Source organism: Heptranchias perlo, unplaced genomic scaffold (genome assembly GCF_035084215.1).
Source record: "Heptranchias perlo isolate sHepPer1 unplaced genomic scaffold, sHepPer1.hap1 HAP1_SCAFFOLD_50, whole genome shotgun sequence".
Lineage (NCBI taxonomy): Eukaryota > Metazoa > Chordata > Chondrichthyes > Hexanchiformes > Hexanchidae > Heptranchias > Heptranchias perlo.
The window spans coordinates 2,852,167-2,878,134 of NW_027139516.1; the positions used below are offsets into that span (position 1 = coordinate 2,852,167).

The 25,968-nt window shown below is 46.3% G+C and overlaps 2 non-coding genes across 2 annotated transcripts; both read right to left on the reverse strand.

Moving 5' to 3' along the window:
* Positions 1-1,868: 1,868 nt before the first annotated feature.
* On the reverse strand, positions 1,869-1,941 carry trnaa-agc (transfer RNA alanine (anticodon AGC)). Its single transcript has one exon. It is a non-coding gene; the product is annotated as a tRNA-Ala (tRNA).
* An 11,072-nt stretch (positions 1,942-13,013) lies between these two features.
* trnag-ucc (transfer RNA glycine (anticodon UCC)) lies at positions 13,014-13,085 on the reverse strand. Its single transcript has one exon. It is a non-coding gene; the product is annotated as a tRNA-Gly (tRNA).
* Positions 13,086-25,968: the final 12,883 nt, after the last annotated feature.

The window sequence follows — 25,968 nt, forward strand, 5'->3', positions numbered from 1 at the left end:
CCAAAAGATTTACTGCCCCTTGACCTCTGTTCATCGAAGCTCAGGATTCACGTGACTCATTTCCTGCTCAGACCGCAGCGCTGTGGCAGTATGAGCTGCTACTTTCTCTGCACACCCTCGGCCAGTGGAGCAGTGGATATCGTGTCTAATGACAAATCAGAAGATTGTCTGGACAACTCCTACCGGACTGGATTGTTTTTGCCAACTGTCCATTACTTTATGACTTTAGATAGCTTGCAAACTAACCTAATTGGCAGTGTTGCCTGGCAGTCTCCACCGTTCGTGCGCTTTTCACACAGCAGGGAGTGCTTTATTTTTATTAACTTTGTAAATCCTGAGTTCAATCCACAAAAAAGAGACGAGGACCTGTGAAGCGTTTTTCCATGTCTCACTTCATCTTTCCATCTTTGCGAAACACGAAAATCAAAAACTTTTGCTGACTGCAGCACGCCAAAATATTTGCTGCTCCTTGACCTCTCTTTATCGAAGCTGAGGATTGACGTGAGTTCTGGATTTGCTGAAAACTGACACCATTTTTGTTTCGGGTCAATTCCCCAAGGTAAAAAAGTGAATGGAGAATGCGGGCATCGATCCCGCTACTTCTCGCATGCTAAGCGAGCGCTCTACCATTCGAGCTAATTCCACTGCTTGACGAGTCCAATTGCCCTTCACAATAGTCGCTTCACACTCGCCTCCAGACAGCGCCACGAATTGCCACCTCCCTGAATTTTTTCAACACTTTGCTCCAATCCGCGGTATCGAGTATTAGCAAGTGAGCAACAGCAGAACGGGAAGGCACAGTAATCGTGAATGATGCCGAGAAGAGCCCGAGCCTGCGGAACGCAGACGAGGTCATCGGACAAGAACAGCAGCCCGAGCTTGAGGAAACAGCGAGAGCTCTGTCTGTCTGTCGGTCTGACTGACTGATGGAAGGCTAATTTGCCTGCAAGTGAGTGCGGTTTGACGTGTTGTTATTCAAAGGTACGCCCTGCTGATGAGCAGAGGCAAGTGCTCGAGCAAAACAGCCGTTTTCGGGCAGGCACAAAAAGCTTTTGGTTTCAGAAAGGAAAGGAGGTCTCCTGTGCCTCAGCGCCAACATGTTAAGCTTTTGGCTGTCTGTAAAATAAAGAAAACGGCCTTGAGCTAATTTCTGCTTACTCCAAAAGCACGTTCGCTCGTTCCAACCAGAAAACTAAGGATGACTTTTATCTGTTAATACTATTACAGTCCTACGCTGCACCAGCTGAACGATCGAAGGGAAGCAGCCAAGATTGCTCTGTTTGGTGAATGTTCACTGTGTGCCTTTTGACACTCCAGGACTCGTGGAGTCACGTGTGCATGACCGAGACTGACTCGGTTCCTGCTCACAGCGCATCGTTGTGGCAGTGTGAGCTGTTACTTTCTCTGCACACCCGAGGCGAATGCAGCAGTGGATACCGTGTCTAATGACAAATCAGAACATTGTCTGGTCAACTCCAACCTGACTGCATTGTTTTTGCGAACTGTCCATGACCTGATGACTTTTGATAGCTTGCAAACTGACCTAATTGGAAGTGCTGCCTGGCAGTCTCCACCGTTCGTGCGCTTTTAACACAACAGGAAATGCATAAGGTTTATTCACTTTGTAAATCCTGAGTTCAATCCACAAAAAAGAGATCAGGACCCATGAAGCTTTTTTCCATGTCTCACTTCATCTTTCCATCTTTGCTAAACACCAAAATAAAAAACTTTTGCTTACTGCAGCACACCAAAAGATTTGTTGCTCCTTGATCTCTCTTTGTCGAAGCTGAGGATTGACGTGGGTTCTGGATTTGCTGAAAACTGACACCATTTTTGTTTCGGGACAATTCCCCAAGGTAAAAAATGGGTGGAGAATGCGGGCATCGATCCCGCTACGTCTCGCATGCTAAGCGAGCGCTCTACCATTTGAGCTAATTCCCCTGCTTGGTGGGCTCAATTTCCCATCACAATAGTCGCTTTACACTCGCCTGCAAGCAGCGCCACGGATTGCCACCTCCCTGAATTTTTTCACGACTGTGCTCCAATCCGCGGTATCGAGTATTCGCAAGTGAGCAACCGCTGAACGGGAAGGCACAGTAATCGTGAATGATGTCGAGAAGAGCCCGTGCCTGCGGAACGCAGACGAGGTCATCTGAAAAGAACAGCCGCCCGAGCTTGAGGGAACAGCGAGAGCTCTGTCTGCCTGTCGGTCTGACTGACTGATGGAAGGCTTATTTGCCTGAAAGTGAGTGCGGTTTGACGTGTTGTTACTCAAAGGTACGCCCTGCTGGTGAGCAGAGGCAAGTGCTCGAGCAAAACAGCCGTTTTCGGGCAGACACAAAAAGCTTTCTGGTTCAAGAAACGAAAGGAGGTCTCCTGTGCCTCAGCGCCAACATGTTAAGCTGTCGGCTGTCTGTAAAGTAAAGAAAACGGCCTTGAGCTAATTTCTGCTCACTCCAAAAGCACGTTCGCTAGTTCCAACCAGAAATCTAAGGATGACTTTTATCTGTTAATTGTATTGCAGTCCTCCGCTGTGCTAGCTGAACGATCGAAGGGAAGCAGCCAAGATTGCTCTCTTTGGTAAATGTTCACTGTGTGCCTTTTGAAACTCCCGGACTCGTGGAGTCACGTGTGCATGACCGAGACTGACTCATTTCCTGCTCAGACCGCAGCGCTGTGGCAGTGTGAGCTGCTACTTTCTCTGCACACCGAGGAGCAGTGGATATAGTGTCTAATGACAAATCAGAAGATTGTCTGGTCTAATCCGACCTGACTGGATTGTTTTTGCAAACCGTCCATTACTTTATGACTTCAGACAGCTTGGAAATGACCTAATTGGCAGTTCTGCCTGGCAGTCTCCACCGTTCGTGCTCTTTTCACAAAGCAGTGAGTGCATTCGTTTTGTTAGCTTTGTAAATCCTGATTTCAGTCCACAGAAAAGATATCAGGACCTTTGAAGCTTTTTTCCATGTCTCACTTCATCTTTCCATCTTTGTTAAACACCAAAATCAAAAACTTTTGCTGACTGCAGCACACCAAAAGATTTATTACCCCTTGACCTCTCTTTATCGAAGATGAGGATTGACGTGGGTTCTGGATTTGCTGAAAACTGACACCATTTTTGTTTCGGGACAATTCCCCAAGGTAAAAAAAGTGAGTGGAGAATGCGGGCATCGATCCCGCCACTTCTAGCATTGCTAAGCGAGCGCTCTACTATTTGAGCTAATTCCCCTACTTAGCGAGTCCACTTGCCCTTCACAATAGTCGCTTCACACTCGCCTCCAAACAGCGCCACGAATTGCCACCTCCCTGAATTTTTTCAATACTTTGTTCCAATCTGCGGTATCGAGTATTCGCAAGTGAGCAACCGCAGAACGGGAAGGCACAGTAATCGTAAATGATGCCGAGAAGAGCCCGAGCCTGCGGAACGCAGACGAGGTCATCGGAAAAGAACAGCAGCCCGAGCTTGAGGAAACAGCGAGAGCTCTGTCTGTCTGTCGGTCTGTCTGACTGATGGAAGGCTGATTTGCCTGAAAGTGAGTGCGGTTTGACGTGTTGTTATTCAAAGGTACGCCCTGCTGGTGAGCAGAGGCAAGTGCTCGAGCAAAACAGCCGTTTTCGGGCAGACACAAAAAGCTTTCAGCTTGAAGAAAGGAAAGGAGGTCTCCTGTGCCTCAGCGCCAACATGTTAAGCTGTAGGCTGTCTGTAAAGTAAAGAAAACGGCCTTGAGCTAATTTCTGCTTACTCCAAAAGCACGTTCGCTAGTTCCAACCAAAAACCTAAGGATGACTTTTATCTGATAATTGTATTGCAGTCCTCCGCTGTCCGAAGGGAAGCAGCCAAGATTGCTCTCTTTGGTCAATATTCACTGTGCGCCTTTTGACACTCCCGGACTCGTGGAGTCACGTGTGCATGACCGAGATTGACTCATTTCCTGCTCAGACCGCAGCGCTGTGGCAGTGTGAGCTGCTACTTTCTCTGCACACCGTGCAGCAGTGGATATCGTGTCTAATGACAAATCAGAAGATTGTCTGGACAACTCCTAGCTGACTGGATTGTTTTTTGCCAACTGTCCATCACTTTATGACTTTAGATAGCTTGCAAACTAACCTAATTGGCAGTGCTGCCTGGCAGTTTCCACCGTTCGTGCGCTTTTCACACAGCAGGGAGTATATTAGTTTTATTAACTTTGTAAATCCTGAGTTCAATCCACAGAAAATATATCAGGGCCTGAGAAGCTTTTTTCCATGTCTCACTTCATCTTTCCATCTTTGCTAAACACTAAAATCAAAAACTTTTGCTTACAGCAGCACACCAAAAGATTTACTGCTCCTTGACCTCTATTCATCGAAGCTGAGGATTGACGCGGGTTCTGGATTTGCTGAAAACTGACACCATTTTTGTTTCGGGACAATTCCCCAAGGTAAAAAAGTGAGTGGAAAATGCGGGCATCGATCCCGCTACTGCTCGCATGCAAAGCGAGCGCTCTACCATTTGAGCTAATTCCCCTGCTTAGCGAGTCCACTTGCCCTTCACAATAGTCGCTTCACACTCGCCTCCAAACAGCGCCACGAATTGACACCTCCCTGAATTTTTTCAATACTTTGTTCCAATCCGCGGTATCGAGTATTCGCAAGTGAGAAACCGCTGAACGGGAAGGCACAGTAATCGTGAATGATGTCGAGAAGAGCCCGAGCCTGCGGAACGCAGACGAGGTCATCTGAAAAGAACAGCCGCCCGAGCTTGAGGGAACAGCGAGAGCTCTGTCTGTCTGACTGACCGATGGAAGGCTGATTTGCCTGAAAGTGAGTGCGGTTTGACGTGTTGTTGCTCAAAGGCACTCCTTGCTGGTGAGCAGAGGCAAATGCTAGAGCAAAACAGCCGTTTTCGGGCAGACACAAAAAGCTTTCAGGTTGAAGAAAGGAAAGGAGGTCTCCTGTGCCTCAGCGCCAACATGTTAAGCTGTCGGCTGTCTGTAAAGTAAAGAAAACGGCCTTGAGCTAATTTCTGCTTACTCCAAAAGCACGTTCGCTAGTTCCAACTAAAAACCTAAGGATGACTTTTATCTGATAATTGTATTGCAGTCCTCCGCTGTTCTAGCTGAAGGATCGAAGGGAAGCAGCCAAGATTGCTCTCTTTGGTCAATATTCACTGTGCGCCTTTTGACACTCCCGGACTCGTGGAGTCACGTGTGCATGACCGAGACTGACTCATTTCCTGCTCAGACCGCAGCGCTGTGGCAGTGTGAGCTGCTACTTTCTCTGCACACCCGAGACCAGTGGAGCAGTGGATTTCGTGTCTAATGACAAATCAGAAGATTGTCTGGACAACTCCTACCTGACTGGATTGTTTTTGCCAACTGTCCATTACTTTATGACTATAGATAGCTTGCAAACTTACCTTATTGGTAATGCTGCCTGGCAGTCTCCACCGTTCGTGCGCTTTTCACACAGCAGGGAGTGCATTAGTTTTATTAACTTTGTAAATCCTGAGTTCAATCCACAGAAAAGATATCAGAACTTGTGAAGCTTTTTTCCATGTCTCACTTCATCTTTCCATCTTTGCTAAACACCAAAATCAAAAACTTTTGCTGACTGCAGCACACCGAAAGATTTGCTGCTCCTTGATCTCTATTTGTCGAAGCTGAGGATTGACGTGGGTTCTGGATTTGCTGAAAACTGACACCATTTTAGTTTCGGGACAATTCCCCAAGGTAAAAATTGGGTGGAGAATGCGGGCATCGATCCCGCTACTTCTCGCATGCTAAGCGAGCGCTCTACCATTTGAGCTAATTCCCCTGCTTGGTGGTCTTAATTTCCGATCACAATAGTCGCTTGACACTCGCCTGCAAGCAGCGCCACGGATTGCCACCTCCCTGAATTTTTTCACGACTGTGCTCCAATCCGCGGTATCGAGTATTCGCAAGTGAGCAACCGCTGAACGGGAAGGCACAGTAATCGTGAATGATGTCGAGAAGAGCCCGAGCCTGCGGAACGCAGACGAGGTCATCTGAAAAGAACAGCCGCCCGAGCTTGAGGGAACAGCGAGAGCTCTGTCTGCCTGTCGGTCTGACTGACTGATGGAAGGCTTATTTGCCTGAAAGTGAGTGCGGTTTGACGTGTTGTTATTCAAAGGTACGCCCTGCTGGTGAGCAGAGGCAAGTGCTCGAGCAAAACAGCCGTTTTCGGGCAGACACAAAAAGTTTTCTGGTTCAAGAAACCAAAGGAGGTCTCCTGTGCCTCAGCGCCAACATGTTAAGCTGTCGGCTGTCTGTAAAGTAAAGAAAACGGCCTTGGGCTAATTTCTGCTCACTCCAAAAGCACGTTCGCTCGTTCCAACCAGAAATCTAAGGATGACTTTGATCTGTTAATTGTATTGCAGTCCTCCGCTGCACCAGCTGAACGATCGAAGGGAAGCAGCAAAGATTGCTCTCTTTGGTAAATGTTCACTGTGCGCCTTTTGAAACTCCCGGACTCACATGGAGTGGAGTCACATGTGCATGACCGAGACTGACTCGGTTTCTGCTCATATCGCACCGCTGTGGAAGTGTGAGCTGCTACTCTCTCTGCACACCCGAGACCAGTGGAGCAGTGGATATCGTGTCTCATGACAAGTCAGAAGATTGTCCGGACAACTCCTAGCTGACTGGATTGTTTTTTGCCAACTGTCCATCACTTTATGACTTTAGATAGCTTGCAAACTAACCTAATTGGCAGTGCTGCCTGGCAGTCTCCACCGTTCGTGCGCTTTTCACACAGCAGGGAGTGCATTAGTTTTATTAACTTTGTAAATCCTGAGTTCAATCCACAGAAAAGATATCAGGACCTGTGAAGCTTTTTTCCATGTCTCACTTCATCTTTCCATCTTTGCTAAACACCAAAATAAAAAACTTTTGCTGACTGCAGCACACCTAAAGATTTGCTGCTCATTGATCTCGATTTATCGAAGCTGAGGATTGACGTGGGTTCTGGATTTGCTGAAAACTGACACCGTTATTGTTTCGGGACAATTCCTCAAGGTAAAAAAGTGAGTGGAGAATGCGGGCATCGATCCCGCTACTTCTCGCATGCAAAGCGAGCGCTCTACCATTTCAGCTAATTCCCCTACTTAGCGAGTCCACTTGCCCTTCACAATAGTCGCTTAACACTCGCCTCCAAACAGCGCCACGAATTGCCACCTCCCTGAATTTTTTCAATTCTTTGTTCCAATCCGCGGTGTCGAGTATTAGCAAGTGAGCAACCGCAGAACGGGAAGGCACAGTAATCGTGAATGATGCCGAGAAGAGTCCGAGCCTGCGGAAGGCAGACGAGGTCATCGGAAAAGAACAGCAGCCCGAGCTTGAGGAAACAGCGAGAGCTCTGTCTGTCTGTCTGTCTGACTGACCGATCGAAGGCTGATTTGCCTGAAAGTGAGTGCGGTTTGACGTGTTGTTACTCAAAGGCACTCCCTGCTGGTGAGCAGAGGCAAGTGCTCGAGCAAAACAGCCGTTTTCGGGCAGACACAAAAAGCTTTCAGGTTTTCGAAAGGAAAGGAGGTCTCCTGTGCCTCAGCGCCAACATGTTAAACTGTAGGCTGTCTGTAAGTAAAGAAAACGGCCTTGAGCTAATTTCTGCTTACTCCAAAAGCACGTTCGCTAGTTCCAACCAAAAACCTAAGGATGACTTTTATCTGATAATTGTATTCCAGTCCTCCGCTTTACGAAGGGAAGCAGCCAGGATTGCTCTCTTTGGTAAATATTCACTGTGCGCCTTTTGACACTCCCGGACTCGTGGAGTCACGTGTGCATGACCGAGACTGACTCATTTCATGCTCAGACCGCAGCGCTGTGGCAGTGGGAGCTGCTACTTTCTCTGCACACCGTGGAGCAGTGGATATCGTGTCTAATGACAAATCAGAAGATTGTCTGGACAACTCCGAGCTGACTGGATTGTTTTTTGCCAACTGTCCATCACTTTATGACTTTAGATAGCTTGCAAACTAACCTAATTGGCAGTGCTGCCTGGCATTCTCCACCGTTGCTGCGCTTTTCACACAGCAGGGAATATATTAGTTTTATTAACTTTGTAAATCCTGAGTTCAATCCACAGAAAAGATATCAGGGCCTATGAAGCTTTTTTCCATGTCTCACTTCATCTTTCCATCTTTGCTAAACACTAAAATCAAAAACTTTTGCTTGCTGCAGCACACCAAAAGATTTACTGCTACTTGACCTCTATTCATCGAAGCTGAGGATTGACGTGGGTTCTGGATTTGCTGAAAACTGACACCATTTTTGTTTCGGGACAATTCCCCAAGGTAAAAAAGTGAAAGGAGAATGCGGGCCTCGATCCCGCTACTTCTCGCATGCTAATCGAACGCTTTACCATTAGAGCTAATTCCGCTGCTTAGAGAGACCAATTGCCCTTCACGATAGTCGCTTCACACTCGCCTCCAAACAGCGCCACGAATTGCCACCTCCCTGAATTTTTTCAATACTTTGTTCCAATCCGCGGTATCGAGTAATCGCAAGTGAGCAACCGCAGAACGGGAAAGCACAGTAATCGTGAATGATGCCGAGAAGAGCCCGAGGCTGCGGAAGGCAGACGAGGTCATCGGAAAAGAACAGCAGCCCGAGCTTGAGGAAACAGCGAGACCTCTGTCTGTCTGTCTGTCTGACTGACCGATCGAAGGCTGATTTGCCTGAAAGTGAGTGCGGTTTGACGTGTTGTTACTCAAAGGCACTCCCTGCTGGTGAGCAGAGGCAAATGCTAGAGCAAAACAGCCGTTTTCGGGCAGACACAAAAAGCTTTCAGGTTGAAGAAAGGAAAGGAGGTCTCCTGTGCCTCAGCGCCAACATGTTAAGCTGTAGGCTGTCTGTAAAGTAAAGAAAACGGCCTTGAGCTAATTTCTGCTTACTCCAAAAGCACGTTCGCTAGTTCCAACCAGAAACCTAAGGATGACTTTTCTCTGTTAATTGTATTGCAGTCCTCCGCTGTACGAGCTGAACGATCGAAGGGAAGCAGCCAAGATTGCTCTCTTTGGTAAATGTTCACTGTGCGCCTTTTGACACTCCCGGACTCGTGGAGTCACATGTGCATGACCGAGACTGACTCGTTTCCTGCTCATACCGCAGCGCTGTGGGAGTGTGAGCTCTTACTTTCTCTGCACACCCTCGACCAGTGGAGCAGTGGATATCGTGTCTATTGACAAACCAGAAGATTGTCTGGTCAACTCCTCCCTGACTGGATTGTTTTTGCAAACTGTCCATTACTTTATGACTTAAGATAGCTTGCAAACTGAACTAATTGGCAGTGCTGCCTGGCAGTCTCCACCATTCGTGCGCACTTCACACAGCAGGGAGTGCATTAGTTTTATTAACTTTGTAAATCCTGAGTTCAATCCACAGAAAAGATATCAGGACCTGTGAAGCTTTTTTCCATGTCTCACTTCATCTTTCCATCTTTGCGAAACAACAAAATCAAAAACTTTTGCTCACTGCAGCACACCGAAAGGTTTCCTGCCTATTGACCTCTCTTTATCGAAGCTGAGGATTCATGTGGGTTCTGGATTTGCTGAAAACTGGCACCATTTTTGTTTCGGGACAATTACCTGAGGTAAATAATTGAGTGGAGAATACGAGGATCGATTCCATTGCTTCTCACATGCTAAGTGAGCGTTCTTCCATTTCAGCTAACTCCGGGCGCTAAATTACGCTTCACAATAATCACTTCACACTCGCCTCCAGGCAGCGCCACGAATTGCCCCCTCCCTGAATATATTCAATACTTTGCTCCAATCCACGGTATTGAGCAACAGCAGAACGGGAAGCCACAGGAAGCGGCCTTGATCAAAATGCTGCTTATTCCAAAATCACATTCGCTACTTGGAGACGGAATTCAACCTGCAACCTAAGGGTGATTCTCCATTGTTTTCCACTATAGTCCTCTGTTCTACCAGCTGAGCGATCGAAGGGAAGCAGCAAAGATCCTTATGTTTCTTGATTGTTCACCGTTTTAAACACCCCGACTCGTGCAGTCACGTGGGCCTGACGGAGATTTACTCGGTACCTGCCCTTCACAGTAGCTGCTTTGAACTCGCCTCCAAGCAGCTCCATGACCAGCAGAGAAATCTTGCCTTGGGTTAGCCCCTCCCTGAATACAATCAATACTTTGCTCCAATCGGTGAACGGGAAGCCCCAGTAATCGTGAATGATGCTGAGAAGAGCCCGAGCCTGCGGAAGGCAGACGAGGTCACCGGGAAGGAACAGCCGCCTCCAGCTTGAGGGAGCAGCGAGAGCCCTGTCTGTCTGGTTGACTGATGGAAGACTTTTTGTCCTGAAAGCGGTTTGTCGTGTTGTTACTCAAAGGCACTCCCTGCTGGTGAGCAGAGGCAAGTGCTCGAGCAAAACAGCCGTGTTCGGGCAGACACAGAAAGCTTTTAGGTTTGAGAAAGGAAAAGAGGTTTCCTGTGCCTCAGCACCAACATGTTAAGCTGTAGGCTGTCTGTAAAGTTAGGAGAACGGCCTTGAGCTAATTTCTGCTTCGTCCAAAAGCACGTTTGCTAGTTCCAACCAGAAACCTGAGGATGATTTTCTCCACTTGCTGAGGATTTCCAGCATTTTCTCTTTATATTTCACATTTCCAGCATCCGCATTATTTTGCTTTTGATTGGATGAACCTCGTCCTTCTAAACCCCATCACAGAATTATCAGCGAGATGGGTTTACAATGGCGGATGACCTTACCCAGAATGTCGCGCGCGGTAGAATACGGTCTATCTCCATTCGAAGGGGCGCAGCGCGCAGGCGCGGCAAGGGCAGCCGGCCGGATAAATCAGCGCCTTGGAGAGATAGAGGTGTTTCTGCGGCGCGTTGGATTGTGGGCTCTCCGGACGCCATTAGTCGCAGGTTGTGGGTCAATGTTCTATTGCCCGCGTCACCCACAGACCGTTTCTGGAAATACAGACTGAGGAATTCAGAGCGGGTTTGCTGAACAGACACTGACCGTACAATGTAGAACAGAGTTTATCAAACTATTTTTCTCGTGACCCAGTGGAAGAAAAACACTTCCCCCAAGACCCCAAACAATAATAACTTCAGACTGGAGTTTTCGTCAAATCCCAATAAAGGTCAGTCCATGCTCGCTCTTCAATTCACTTCAAGTAATAATTAAAATTAGACATCGCCGTTGCTTGAAAAACATTTTAAATACAGTATAAATACAGTAAAAGAAGATCAGGTTGAGTTTCACTTCCTTAATGTGAGGGGTGGGTCTGTCAGTTGGTCATGATCTCGTTCCAATCTGGATCACAGGATGAAAGTGCTTCACGCATATCAGGTGCGCTGTTGAGTTTCTTTCTCTTGTTTTTAACCTTGTCAAAGTCGAAAATCCCATTTCGCACAGGTAGGTTGTTGTGAACGGCAGAAACAACAGAACACGAATCATAACAGAGGATATTCTTTGAAAGCACTGATCCAAAAAGATGACAATCTGAATGACTTGTGGCGTGTTTTCAATGTGTTCACAGGTGAGTCGCACCGGCTCGTTTTCTTGCTCAGGCATCAAGTTTAGCCTCATTATTGATTCAGGATTTCCCAAAGCAAAAGGATCTTTCACCCAACGCTTTTCCTTAAAATTTTCAAATCCCTCTGCAGGGAAGTAGCGACTAAAATGGTCAGACAGAGCAGCGAGATGTAACTGTGTGACACATTTCATTTCATTCCCTTTATCTTCATTGATGCTGTTCTCCTCAATGCGTTGTAACAGTGTGAAGCAGGAAATGAGCTCCGCTCCCATTTCTGATCATAACTCTTCAAAAACCCTGTACTTCAGTGAGCTTCCTTTAATGAAAAACCCCTTCTCATTCCAAGCCATTAGAGAGAGTGCGGTGCCCAGAACTGAGCACGGAACTCTAAATGATGCCTAACCAGAGCTCTGTATAACGGTGACATAACTTCCACTGCTTTTTTTCCAATTCCCTTGAGATAAAGATCAAAATTTAATCTCCATTTTAACATTGTTTTCGTGAATTCGTGATCACTTTTAGTGATTTCTGTATTGGACCCCCTAAATCTCTATCCTCCCCCACAGTTCCTAGCTTCTTGCCATTTAGAAAATACACTGATCTATCGTTTTATGGTCCAAAGGGATAACCTCACACTTCCCCACGTTGAACTCCATCTGCCACAGTTTCACCCACTCACTTAATCTATCAATGTCCCTTTGCAAATGTCTGCTCCCATCTACAATGTTTACTGTGCTACCGAAATTATTGTCGTCAGCACACTTGGAAATAAAGCTCTTTACATAAGAACATAAGAAAAGCAGCAGAATAGGCCATATGTCCCATCGAGCCTGCTCCGCCATTCAATAAGATCATGGCTGATCTTCGATCTCAACGCCACTTTCCCGCCCGATCCCCATTTCCCTTGATTCCCCAAGAGTCCAAAAATCTATCGATCTCAGCTTTCAATATAACTCAACGACTGAGCATCCACAGCCCTCTGGGGTGTAGAGAATTCCAAAGATTCACAATCATTTGAGTGAAGAAATGTTTCCTCATGTCGGTCCTAAATGGCCGACCCCTTATCTTGAGACTATGAGCTCCAGTTCGTGACTCTCCAGCCAGGGGAATCAGACTCTCAGCATCTACCCTTTCAAGCCGTCTAAGAATTTTATACATTTCAATGCGATCACCTCTCATTCTTCTAAACTCCACCGAATATTGTCCAATTTTACACAATATCTCCTCATACTACAATTGCAGCAAGACCTCCTCACTCTTATATTCCAACACCCTGACAATAAAGGCGAACATATCATTTCCCTTCCTCACTCTCATTGGACCCTTGACAACTCAGTATTTCCAGCATGTTTTTCCTCTTTTCCTTCTTTGGGAAAATAAATGAAGGTTGCAAACATTTTACTATAATTACACCCGATAATGTTTTGGAAACATAATCCAACCGAACTGCATCAAATTCGATTGCAAACTTAAGAGGTTCTGATGGAAATAAACTAATAAGAACACTTAATTGCGATGGCCGGGAATCGAACCCGGGTCAACTGCTTGGAAGGCAGCTATGCTCACCACTATACCACCATCGCTGAAAATAATCCACAATAAAATAGTTCCCAAACATCAGATCCTGAACAGACACTGCAGGCTGTTGGATTTTGTTCTTCATTTTCACTGGTTTCTGACGGATCCTTTCTCGCTCTGTTGCAGTTCCTGTTTCCGCCCAGTAGATGTCGCCAACCCCCAATCAATGGAAATTCCACACCAGCCAGTAATTCTTCACCTGATATCGGACTGAAGAGACAGTCGATACCTGCAATACTTGACCAGCTGGAAATACATTTTACCACAGCTCACATCAGTCATTGAGTAAAGTTAAATAATTACATTAAATCATTACAGAGACCTGACTACCAACTGGGCAGGAATGGCAGCTAATATTCAAGTCTATAAGATCTTTAGAAAGGACAGGGAAATAGGGAAAGGAGGAGGAGCAGCAATATTACTAAAGGACAATATTACAGCAGTTCAAAGATAGAATATCAGTGAGGGTGAGCGGGCAGTGTAAACACTCTGAGAGAGACCCATCACAAGTGCCCCCACTATACTCCTCCAGAAGGTCGAAGAAGGGCGAGTGCGGGAGGATTTCTTCATTCTTTGTGAAAGTGTTTGTGAGATTGTGGAAATGTCTGGAAGAGGAAAAACCGGCGGTAAAGCTCGGTCCAAGGCCAAGTCTCGCTCATCCCGGGGCGGACTGCAGTTGCCCATGAGCCGTGTTCACAGGCTCCTGCGAAAGGGGAACCATGCTGAACGTGTGGGTGCCGGAGCCCCCGTCTATCTGGCTGCTGTGCATCGAGTATCTGACGGCTGAAATCCTCGAGGTGACCGGCAACGCGGCCCTGGACAAACAAGAAGACCCGCATCATCCCCAGACACCTGCAGCTGGCCATCCGCAACGACGAGGAGCTCAACAAGCTGCTGGGACGGGTGACCATCACTCAGGGTGTTGTCTGATATCCAGGCCGTGCTGCTGCCGAAGAAATCCAGCATTGTGAGCTCCAAGAGCAAATAAACCGGCCAAGGCTTAATCTGATAACCCAAAGGACAGGACCAACCTTATTGAAATCTTTGAAGAAGGAACAGAAAGTGTAGACAAGTTTAATGCAGTAGATGTGATATATTTGGATTTTCCGAAGGCCTTCTATAATGTACCACATTGTAGACTCATGGCTAAGTTCAGAGCACGTGGAGTCGGGTCAGGTGGCAGAATGGATAGTAAGTTGGCTTCAAAACTGAAAGCCGAGAATAGAGGTTAAGGGTCGCTACTCAGACTGGCAAAAGGTGGGAAGTGGAGTTCCAGTTGCTGGGACCACTGCTCTTCACAATTTACATTAACGATTTGGATTCGGGAATCGGAAGGACAATTCCAAAATTTGTGGACGACACCAAATTGGGGGATTTAATTAATACAAAGGAAGAATGCATCAAAATGCAAGAGGGCATTAATAAACTTGCAGAATGAAGAATCAGGAGGTCACACACTGCTTGGATAATAAGAGTCTAAACGGGATAGAGGAGCAAAGGGATCTAGTGGTACAGATACACAAATTACTAAAAGCAGCGACCCAGGTTAGTCAGGTCACAAAAAGACAAATCAAACACTGGGATTAATTTCTGGAGCGATACAGTTGAAAAGCAAAGAAGTTATGTTAAACTTGTATAGAACCTTGTTTAGACCAGACTTGGAATACTGCGAACAGGTCTTGTCTCCATATTATAGACATAGGGACACTGGAGAAGGTGCAGACAAGATTCACAAGGATGATACCAGAAATGAGAGGATATTCTTATCAGGAAAGACTGAACAGACTGGGTCTCGTTTCACTGGAAAAGAGAAGACTGAGGGTTGATCTGATCGAGGTTTTTAAGATAATGATAGGGTTTGTTAGGACAGATGTAGAGAAAATTTTTCCACTTGTGGGGAGTCCAAAACTTCAGGTAATAAATATAAAATAGTCGCTCATAAACCAAATAGGGAATTCAGGAGAAATTGCTTTACCCAGAGAGTGGTTAGAATGTGGAACTTGCAAATACGAGGAGTGACTGAGGCAAATAACAGAGGGACATTTAAGGGGAAGATAGATCAGCACATGAGGGAGAAAGGAATAGAAGGATATGCCGATAGGGTTAGATGAAGTAAGGAAGGAGGAGGCTCATGAGCAGCATAAACGCCGGCATAGACTAGTTGGGCCGAATGGCCTGTTTCTGTGCTGTCGTTTCAATGTAACTCGATGTAAAGGCTCTTTTCAGAGCCACCCTCTGTATCTGTGAAAGGGCTGGTTGCTGTCTGAAAGGAGACCCTGATATCATGCTCCCAGTGTGGCTTTGAGCTGCTTTTGTCTCGTTGTGGACGAGATGAGGTATTAATGGGACTGGAGTCGCGGCAGTGACCACAGTCCGGTACTTTAAACGGTGACTTATAGAACCCAGCCCACACATCACCAGATTTCTTGTATTTATTTAAACTACTTGCCATGCTGGGCTCGTAAAGAATCACCAGAACTGCTCGACTAACCTTTCTGCATCTGTGGAATTCAGCGCTTCGCTCCGTTTCTGTTCTATTTTGTTGGATTATTTACAAACTCACTGGGGAATCACTGAAATGTAACTCTGTACAGAAACAAATAACAGTGAATTGCCTGGTGCCCAGGAGATCAGGAACATTACTCGCCTTTCGTCCTGTTAACGAGTAAACCGTGTTTAGAGTCCAACGACCCGCTTTGGTTCCATATGGGGGATTAAACAGAGAAATCGGGAGGGGAGGAGACAGTCAGAGTGACAGAGTGGAGAGCGGCCTCTGATCTTCCAGCTCCACCTCCAGTTCTCTCCATCCGACAGTTTCAAACCGTTTATCGATAATAGAACCGAACCTCAGCGCTCCGCACAAACCCTGACAGACCCGGGCTTCATATTCAAGGATTCCCAAAACCCGAAGCTTTCAAATAAGCCCCGTTACAATGAGAAATCGTTAATATTCCTGCCTCAATACAGTCCATTCAATAACAAGTCAACTCGGCTCCTCCATTTCAGTCTGTTTCCCTGTTCGATCTCCCCACACATCCCCTCCCAGACGGGTTCAGCTTTTTACAAACACCTTATTCCAGCTTATTTGGAGAATCTCATGTGTTGGGGTTTGAGTTATGACGCGGAGTTTCTCCGCCAGTGTTACCGTCTCACAGAGACTCTCGACCTGAATCTGTGAAAAGATTATGACCATGAACTGGGACTGGAGCCGAACACATCCCCAGTTACAGTGAGGCCCGGCCCGGACATCTCATTCTCTCTATTTTATATCAGACAGTATCCCACTTTCATGTCCAGCAATAGAGAGAGAGAGAGACAGTATCAGTCTTACACTTCCGATCTGTGTCCAAATCACGCTCAATAGCAGTATCCGCCTTCATATACAGCAGCAGAGAGAGAGAGGGAGGCAGACACGGTGAGAGAGACAGAGAGAGCGGTGAGACACAATGACAGACAGACGTTAACAGTATTAGTTCCAGACTGACCGGTAAAGTGCGGTTTTATCCAGAAAGATCGCGTTGGAGAGACAGAAGATGCAATCTCATCTCTCACTGATATTGTACAAGGGTCAGAAACACTATTAATCCCACACTCGGGGACAGTACAGAGAGGGACAGAAACAATGGGTCACATTTAACCCTCTAATGCCTGTTGTACTATCTGCAGTTTTACAGCTCAGGGCTGTTCGATATTACTCTCAGTGACCTACAGTTTCACTCCGGTTAAATTAATCTGCGACTGTTGCTGCCTGATATTAACCATACACGGTCCCAGCAAATACACCGACTCCCACTTTCCTCCCATGTTTCTCCAGGATTGGTTTGGGAAATCCTCTCCCAGTCACACATTATAGGGGCCATTAATGAAGAGAATCCATTGGCTGATTTCACAGCCGCTCACTTTATCTCTGAAAGGCTCTTTACCATCAAAAGACCCCTAGAGAAACAGCAGGGATGGAAACATCTAGTTTAATAGTTGGAGATTGTAAAGTCAGTCTGGATTCCAGCGTTAGGCACTGGTGGAATCCCATCTGTTTCCCATTCTGGTTCCTGTTCCTGCACTGCCTGTGGACCCCATTCCCTCTGACCTCTCCCCCAGACCCACTTACTTTGCTCAGACTCGGAAAAATTCCAATTGGGGAAAGTTTCCATCGATTTTTGGATTGGGAATTGTGGGCGCCATTCCCTCAGTGAGCGGAAGAAGATGGTTTAAAACAGCCGGGAATGGAGAGATCACGGCCCCCGGGGGAAGGGAGCAAAGAGCAGCCTCGTTACAGCAGATCATCGCTTCGGGACCGTGTCCGCAGATGGGCTCAGACATCGGCATTGAGTCCGGGGGAAGTTCTGGGGGAGTCCGGGGGCTGTTTGTAAGAGGCGGAGTGGATTAGGAACTGGTCACGGAACATGGAGTGAGAGGGGGGAAAGGAGAGGTCATTCTCGGGCTGTGTGTGTACAGGGTGTGTCCAGGGGAAGGGAGAGAGAATGGGAGGAACCTGCTATTAAAATCATTGCTGCTTTCTCTCCCCAAACCAGGAGTGAATGGTCCTGGTTTAGTTCCAGCCTCACCCTGTTTATTGTTATTGGACAGTGAAGAGTGGAAACAGAGCCGGACAGTGAAGATGTGGGGAGTTATACAAAGAGCATCTATTGCAGGCATCAGGTGAGAAGTGTGAAGGACACATTTTAAACAGCGGCTGTTTGGTTTCGTTTGAACGGTTAGTCCCATGGGAGAGGGGATTAGAAACCTGACCTGTACAAAGGTCCCTGCCCCATCGGGTAGTCCCATTCATGGATCAGTGCAGGGGTTGGGCCGTGTCTGGATGTCATTGAATTGTTGTAAAACAGCCCAACACACCTGGTATGCAGAAGCTGAGTGCTGCAGTACTGCAGTGGAGTCAGACACTGACACTGTTTGTATCACTGGATTTCATTTTGTGGATATTCAAAATGATCATTAACAGAGATATTAAACTGATCACTTCTGAATTTTCTCCCTCACATGTTCCTGAGTAACAAGAGATAATTTTCTTTCCACAGGCAAACCCTTGAACGATCCAGAATAAATGTGATGCTTCCTCCACCCGAGGCAGAAGGAACAATGCAGCCAGCTCCTTCTTACACACAGTAAGTATATTATCACTCACAGAGCACAGAGACACAGACATGTCATCAGTTCCACAGTCTCAGACAGCAGAAGTAGTCAGTCCCACACTGATCACAATTTCCAGAGACACATTTTCAATCCAACAGTCAAGCAGAGTAGGTGAGGCTGACAATGTTCCATTTCCCCCTAACTCAGTCCCGCTGACAGGTAGATACCAAAATCCCAGTCCAAAATCACACTCTCAGAGTGAAAGGCACTGTTATAATCTCACAGGAGAGCATCATTAGCTACAAATTAAATACCAGATAGAAATCACACATGGTACCCGATTCAAAGGTACAGAATGAATCCCAATAATGTTCCCCGAGATTCAAATTGAATACTAGCCCAGAACTCTCACACACATGACTTTAATACATGGAATATCCATTCGAAAAGTGTATCATATGATACAAATTGCATACAAGTCCAAAACTCAGGTAGAGTATCAGATTGAGAAATATTGAAAGATAGTAAACCTGAGAAACAAATTAGATACCTGTTCAGAATGTACTCGGAGAATGAGATTTAAAGATAGAGTATCAATTCCATTAGTGCAGACTGAGATACACATTACATACCAGTCCAAAAATCTCATACACATAGAGCAGGACAAATCCAATCCGGCCAATTACCGCCCCATCAGTCGACTCTCAATCATCAGCAAAGTGATGGAAGGTGTCGTCGACAGTGCTAACAAGTGGCACTTACTCACCAATAACCTGCTCACCGATGCTCAGTTTGGGTTCCGCCAGGACCACTCGGCTCCAGACCTCATTACAGCCTTGGTCCAAACATGGACAAAAGAGCTAAATTCCAGAGGTGAGGTGAGAGTGACTGCCCTTGACATCAAGGCAGCATTTGACCGAGTGTGGCACCAAGGAGCCCCAGTAAAATTGAAGTCAATAGGAGTCAGGGGGAAAGCTCTCCAGTGGCTGGAGTCTTACCTGGCACAAAGGAAGATTGTAGTGGTTGTTGGAGGCCAATCATCTCAGCCCCAAGGTATTGCGACAGGAGTTCCTCAGGGCAGTGTCCAAGGCCCAACCATCTTCAGCTGCTTCATCAATGACCTTCCCTCCATCATAAGGTCAGAAAAGGGGATATTCGCTGATGATTGCACAGTGTTCAGTTCCATTCGCAACCCCTCAAATAATGTAGCAGTCCGATCCCGCATGCAGCAAGACCTGGACAACATCCAGGCTTGGGCTCATAAGTGGCAAGTAACATTCGCGCCAGATAAGTGCCAGGCAATGACCATCTCCAACAAGAGTGAATCTAACCCCTTGACATTCAACGGCATTACCATCGCCGAATCCCCCACCATCAACATCCTGGGGGTCACCATTGAACAGAATCTTAACTGGACCAGCCATATAAATACTGTGGCTACGAGAGCAAGTCAGAGGCTGGGTATTCTGCGGCGAGTGACTCACCTCCTGACTCCCCAAAGCCTTTCCACCATCTCCAAGGCACAAGTCAGGAGTGTGATGGAATACTCTGAACTTGCTTGGATGAGTACAGCTCCAAAACACTCAAGAAGCTCGACACCATCCAAGATAAAGCAGCCCGCTTGATTGGCACCCCATCCACCACCCTAAACATTGAATCCCTTCACCATTGGCGCACAGTGGCTGCAGTGTGCACCATCCACAGGATGCACTGAAGTAACCCGCTAAGGCTTCTTCGACAGCACCTCCCAAACCCACGACCTCTACCACCTAGAAGGACAAGAGCAGCAGGCACATGGGAACAACACCACCTGCACGTTCCCCTCCAAGTCACACACCACCGAGACTTGGAAATATATCGCCGTTACTTCATCGTCGCTGGGTCAAAATCCTGGAACTCCATTCCTAACAGCACTGTGGGAGAACTGTCACCACACGGACTGCAGCGGTTCAAGAAGCCAGGTCAGCACCAACTTCTAAAGGGCAATTAGGGATGGGCAATAAATGCTGGCCTTGCCAGCGATACCCACATCCTATGAAGGAATAAAAAAACAGTTATTAAACATAACAACGAGATCTGCACCTAGTTTTATCTGTGCAATTTCTGATCTCCATTCAGACCTGTATCTATGTTTCACTTTATATTTCCTGCCCTCTGTACAGTGTGTTTCTTTCCCAGTGAGGAGTGGTACTCTGTAATAAATGTCCCAGTGTGTTGACAGAAAATGGTGGCCCTGAATAAACACAAAATTGAGACATATACCTGTAAAAAAAATCAGTGCCTTTACATTTAAACAACATACCTCTCTCAGTGTGTCTCTCCTTCTCTGTACTTTACGGCCCTTGTATGGAACAGTGACAGCTCCTGGACATGTACAGTACACAGTGGGTAACAGGGAACCATTCACTCCCGCCCTGAACTGAAAACATAATGTCTGCCAGCAAGGCTTACTGAGGGGCAAGGCGGCCATCTTACTGAGGGGCAAGGCGGCCATCATACTGTGGGACGAGCTGGCTATTTTACTGAGGGGCAAGGCTTACTGAGGGGCAAGGCGGCCATCTTACTGAGGGGCAAGGCGGCCATCATACTGTGGGACCAGCTGGCGATTTTACTGAGGGGCAAGGCTTACTGAGGGGCAAGGCGGCCATCTTACTGTGGGGCAAGCTGGCGATCTTCCTGAGGGGCAAGGCTTACTGAGGGGCAAGGCGGCCATCTTACTGTGGGGCAAGCTGGCTATCTTACTGTGGGGCAAGGCTTACTGAGGGGCAAGGCGGCCATCTTACTGTGGGGCAAGCTGGCTATCTTACTGTGGGGCAAGGATTACTGAGGGGCATGGCGGCCATCATACTGTGGGGCAAGGCGGCCATCTTACTGTGGGGCAAGGCGGCCATCTTACTGTGGGGCAAGCTGGCTATCTTACTGTGCGGCAAAGCTTACTGAGGGGCAAGGCGGCCATCATAATGTGGGGCATGGCGGCCATCTTACTGTGGGGCAAGCTGGCTATCCTGCTGAGGTGCGAAGGCCATAAAAATGCAAACATTTCTCGAGGAATAGAATTGAAAAGCAGAGATATTATGTTGAACTTGTACAGGAGCTTGGTTAGACCAGTCTATGTGAAATGTAATTAATCAGATAATGCTGGACACACACAACAGGTCAGGCAGCATCTGTGGAGAGAGAAACAGTGTTAAGATTTCAGGTCTGTGAACAGTTCTGTTCTCCATATTATAAAAACGATACACGGTCACTGGAGAAGGTGCAAAAAATGAATCACTAGAATGATACCAGAACTGAGAGGTTATAAATATCAGGAAAGACTGAACAGGCTGTGTATTTTTATTCGAGAGAAGAGAAGGCTGAGGAGGGCCCTAATAGAGGTCTTTACAATTAGGAAGTGGTTTGATATGTTCGAGGTCGGGAAGATGTTTCCACTTGTGGGGAGTCCAAAACTTGCAGTCATTAAGATAAAATAGTCACGAATAAACCCAATAAGGAATTCAGGAGAAACTTTTTTAACCATGAGAGTGGATGGAATTTTGAAACTTGCTCCTACCTGGAGTAGTTGAGGCGAATAGTAGAGATGTATTTAAGGGTAAGCTGGGTAAGTACACGAGGGAGAGAGGAACAGAAGGATATTCTGAAGTTAGGAGGAGGCTCGTGTGGAGCATACACACAGGAATGGAACAGTTGGGCCGAATGGCCTGTTTTTGTTTAAGATTTAAGTCTCGTCTTTTCTATTCCCATGGAAATAATCCTTTTTTTTCAAGTCTTTCCAAAAAAGTTTCCCTTCCATGGCCACATTCGAGTGAATCCACATTGTGCTCTCCCTATGGCTTTAATGTTGTTTCTATAATGGGACACCGAAACTGCTCTGGAACTATGTGGTTTAACCGAATAGAATAACTAATAAATCTTCATCATAATCATCAGTCCCAGGGAGCAGTAAAACGGGTTATAATCAAAGAGTAAAAAGACAAATAACTAATAAATCTTCATCCTAGTCAGTGTTGCTTGTCTCCTATTAGATCAAGGATCCCCTAAAGGATCCCTCACGGTTGTACAAACCGATTTCAATGCGATGCCTGAACATAAACCAAGTTATGTTGTTCGAACAAAACGGTGTCCACGAGCAGTTTCCAATGTTTATTTATGTGAGCAAGTCTGTGTCTGATATAAATCTCTTTCTGGTACAAGAATATGATCCCAGAAACTACTTTTGCTCAGACAGTGGACAACTAATGAACACATTCCAATGAAAGTTAACAACAACTTGCATTCCCAGACTGCCTTTAATGGAATAAACATTCCCAAGCGGATTCACGGAGAAGTAAAAGGAATAAGAAGATATCAGGAGGACTGGCGAAAACCTTGGTCAAAGAGTGGGTTTAGGGAGGATGTAAAAGGAGGAGAAGTAAATGGAGAGTTGGAGGGGATATGATTGGTTTTCAAGAGTAGAATTTCGACGACCCCTGACCAAGGAAGGAAATAGTAGGAAGGACGGCAAAAGCTTGGAGCGAGAGATGGGTTTCTTGGAAGGTCTGAAAGAAGGAAAGAACTTGCTTTGAAATAGTGCCGTTCTTGACATCGGGACGTCCCGAAACAGTCAATGAAGTGCATTGTTAAGTGTAGTCGCTGTGTTAATGTAGGAAACGTGGCAGCCAATTTGCGCACATCAAGCTCCCACACACTGCAATGAGATCAATGGCCAGAAAGTCGGTTTTGTAAACATTGGTTGAAGGGTAAATATTGGCCAGGACACTGGAAGGAACTCCCCTGCTCTTTTTCGAATATTGCTGTGGGATCTTTTACATCGACCTGAGAGGGCAGATGGGCCCTCGGCTTAAAGTATCCTACCGTCGGCACCTTCAACAGTACAGCGCTCCCAGAGTACTGCCCGTCCGACAGTACTGCGCTCTTTTAGCACTGACCATCCAGCAGTGCGCCAGTCCCTCAGTACTGACACTCAGAGAGTAATGTGCTCCCTCAGTAGTGACCCTCCGATAGTCGAGTGCTCCCTCAGGACTGCACTGCAGTGTCAGCCGGGATTATATGTTCAAGTCTCTGGAATTAGACTTCAATGCACAGACTTCTATCTCACACGTGAGACTGCAACCACTGAGCCACGTCTGACACGTGAAAGGAGGAATGGAGATGGAGGGGCTTAGGGAGGGCAATCAGGAGCGTGGATATGGCTGAAGGCACGGCTGTCAGAAGTGGGACAAATGGACTCCAGATGCACAAGCGGCCAGAGGGGGAGGAGCAAAATGTTTGGGAGGGGCTGTCGGAACTGGTAGTTTATAGAGATAGTGAGGGGTGAGACACTGATGGATTCAAGTGTGAGAAAGAATAAAAATAAACTAAAGGCTGAGGAGATTGGAATCCAAAGCAAGTCAGTAAGGGCTTGAGTGATTGGTGAGTGACTCACCAATCAAAAAACCAGGGCTGAGGATGGAATCCCTGGCGAGGATGTGGAGATTTTGGGGCCAAAGATCATGACTTCCCAATTTTTAACTGGAGGAACTGGTGGCTCATCTAAAACAGAATGTGGACCTGACAACACAAAGATATTGGAAGGGTCAAGAGAGGCGGTGGTTTTGTCAGCGTCCATCTGAAAGCTGGTCCGTGTCTGTGGACTATTTCAACAAAGGGCAGCTTATAGATGAGGAAGAGGAGGGAGCCAAGGATTGAACCTTTAGAAACATCAGAGATAACGGTGATAGGGTGGGAAGAGAAGCTTCTCCTGGCTCTGATCAGATAGGTGAGTGGAACCAAGTGAGGGGAGTCCCAGCAAAAGAGGCCAGTGTCCGATGAATGAGGAGGTGACGGGTGGGTTGTCTGTAGGTATGGAAATGGGGAGGGTTTTAAACCCAAGGATGAGAATTTTAAATTTATTGAATATGTAACTGGGAGCTAGTGAGGGTCAGTGAGTCCGAGCAGTGCCTGGTGCTGGTTGGACACGGACAAGACTTTTGGACGAGCTCACGTTTATGGAAGGTGGAGGTTGGGTGGCCGGTCAGGAGTGCATTGGAGGAATGGAGTCTGGAGGGGACAGAGGCATTGATGAGGGTTTCAATGGCAATGGGCTGAGGAAGGAATGGAGGCGGGTGAGGGAATTACGGGGCCTTTGTGATGGAGGTCAAAAAGGGTCATGAGCTCAGCTCGGTTTTACACGGGACCAATTTTACTGGAGCCGTTAACCAATGCAGAATGAACGGGTAAACATCTGCAGTAATATAGCGGAGAGAGGAATGTCAATGGGACACGTTCAGTGTCCGTCCCCTAATATCACCCACAGTCATTTCTCGGCTGCAATCCTCAACCTGCCCTTTAACTGTTCTCGTGTCAGAGACTCACAATTCATATTTTAACTGGGAAACTGCAGGAACAGAGTGAAACGGGTCTGCTTGTGTCCCTGGGTTCAGATTACAGTGCGGAGAAATCTGTCTAAATTATAAATGAATCACCAGGAGTGAACATGGTCAATATAGTTATATAAAAGCTGTAAATGAAGCCGTTTATTATTGTCGGATCAGTCCTGTATGAGAACAGATTTAAACTTTATTCCTGAGAGAGGTCTGATTAAGTAATATCGTGGACTTTGAGATGTTTGTGTTTTATTCATCACATTATTTACAGCGGAGTCAAAGCTGCTGATATAATGTGTTTGTTAAACTGACTGTAACTGATAGCAATGATCAGGAGTATAACCGTGTCAGTGGAGACTTATCCCCTGTATAAATCAGGGCTTGTTGGAATGGATCAGCTCAGAGTATCTGCCGAAGCTTTGTTTTCCTGGTCAACTGAAGTCAGTGCTTCTCACAGAAATGGGATATCCACGAATATTTCTGGTACAAGACCTTTATTTTCCTGTTCTTGCAGCGGTTGGAGTTCCAGGTAAGCCGTTATGCCAGCTGTTAATGACGTAAATCAGTGTTGACTCTGCTGCTGTACTTGGCATATGATTTTTTTTCTCCTACCATGTTTAACACAGTCACCTGTTCTGTTCTATCGGTTGAATGATGGAATATGTTAAGCCTCTGCTCTTTCGGTCTTGTAGGAGCTGCATTATATCCATTATTACCCTTTTATATCCAACCCTGGCATTGTTACTGGATTATACTCTGTCCTGAATGTTGTGTTCAATAATGGTATGTCCTTAGCTTCCAAATGTTCGATATTGTAGGAGTTACACTATATCTGTAATGACTTTATATATACAAAGCTGACATTGTAACTGGATTATTCTCTGTACTGAATGTATTGGAATCACGTGTCTGGGCTAAGAGCTGGTATCAGACCATCAGGCGCTCTGAACAGTTTCATGTTGTGGAACTAACCTGTCCTGGAATGTGTTTTCATCAATGTGTTTTCAGTAATTGATACTGAGACAGGTCACGGTCTCAGTGTTACAAGGAGGCAGTGCAGTGTCCTCCCTCCCCAATAATATGCTTCAGTTTAACTGGGACTTCAATGTATTTATTGGTGATCACTGTTATGAAATATTATTTCATTATGTGTGTATCTGACGCCGCTTCAGATGTCTGGTTACTGAACTGAGTTTGCTGCTGACTCTTTCACAGCTCCTTCTCTGCTTCACTGTGGATGAATTCATTGACTGTCACTGGACTTCATTGTAAAATGAAATGTTTGGTTCTTATGTTGTCTCAATTTGTTGGAATTAGGAGCCCTTCTATGTATCTGTAGAATATAAGTGTGATTTTGGCGTTTTGTTAATGGAACAATCCCGCCATCTATCCCTTTACTTCACAATTATAGGAAAAGGAATCTCAATTATTG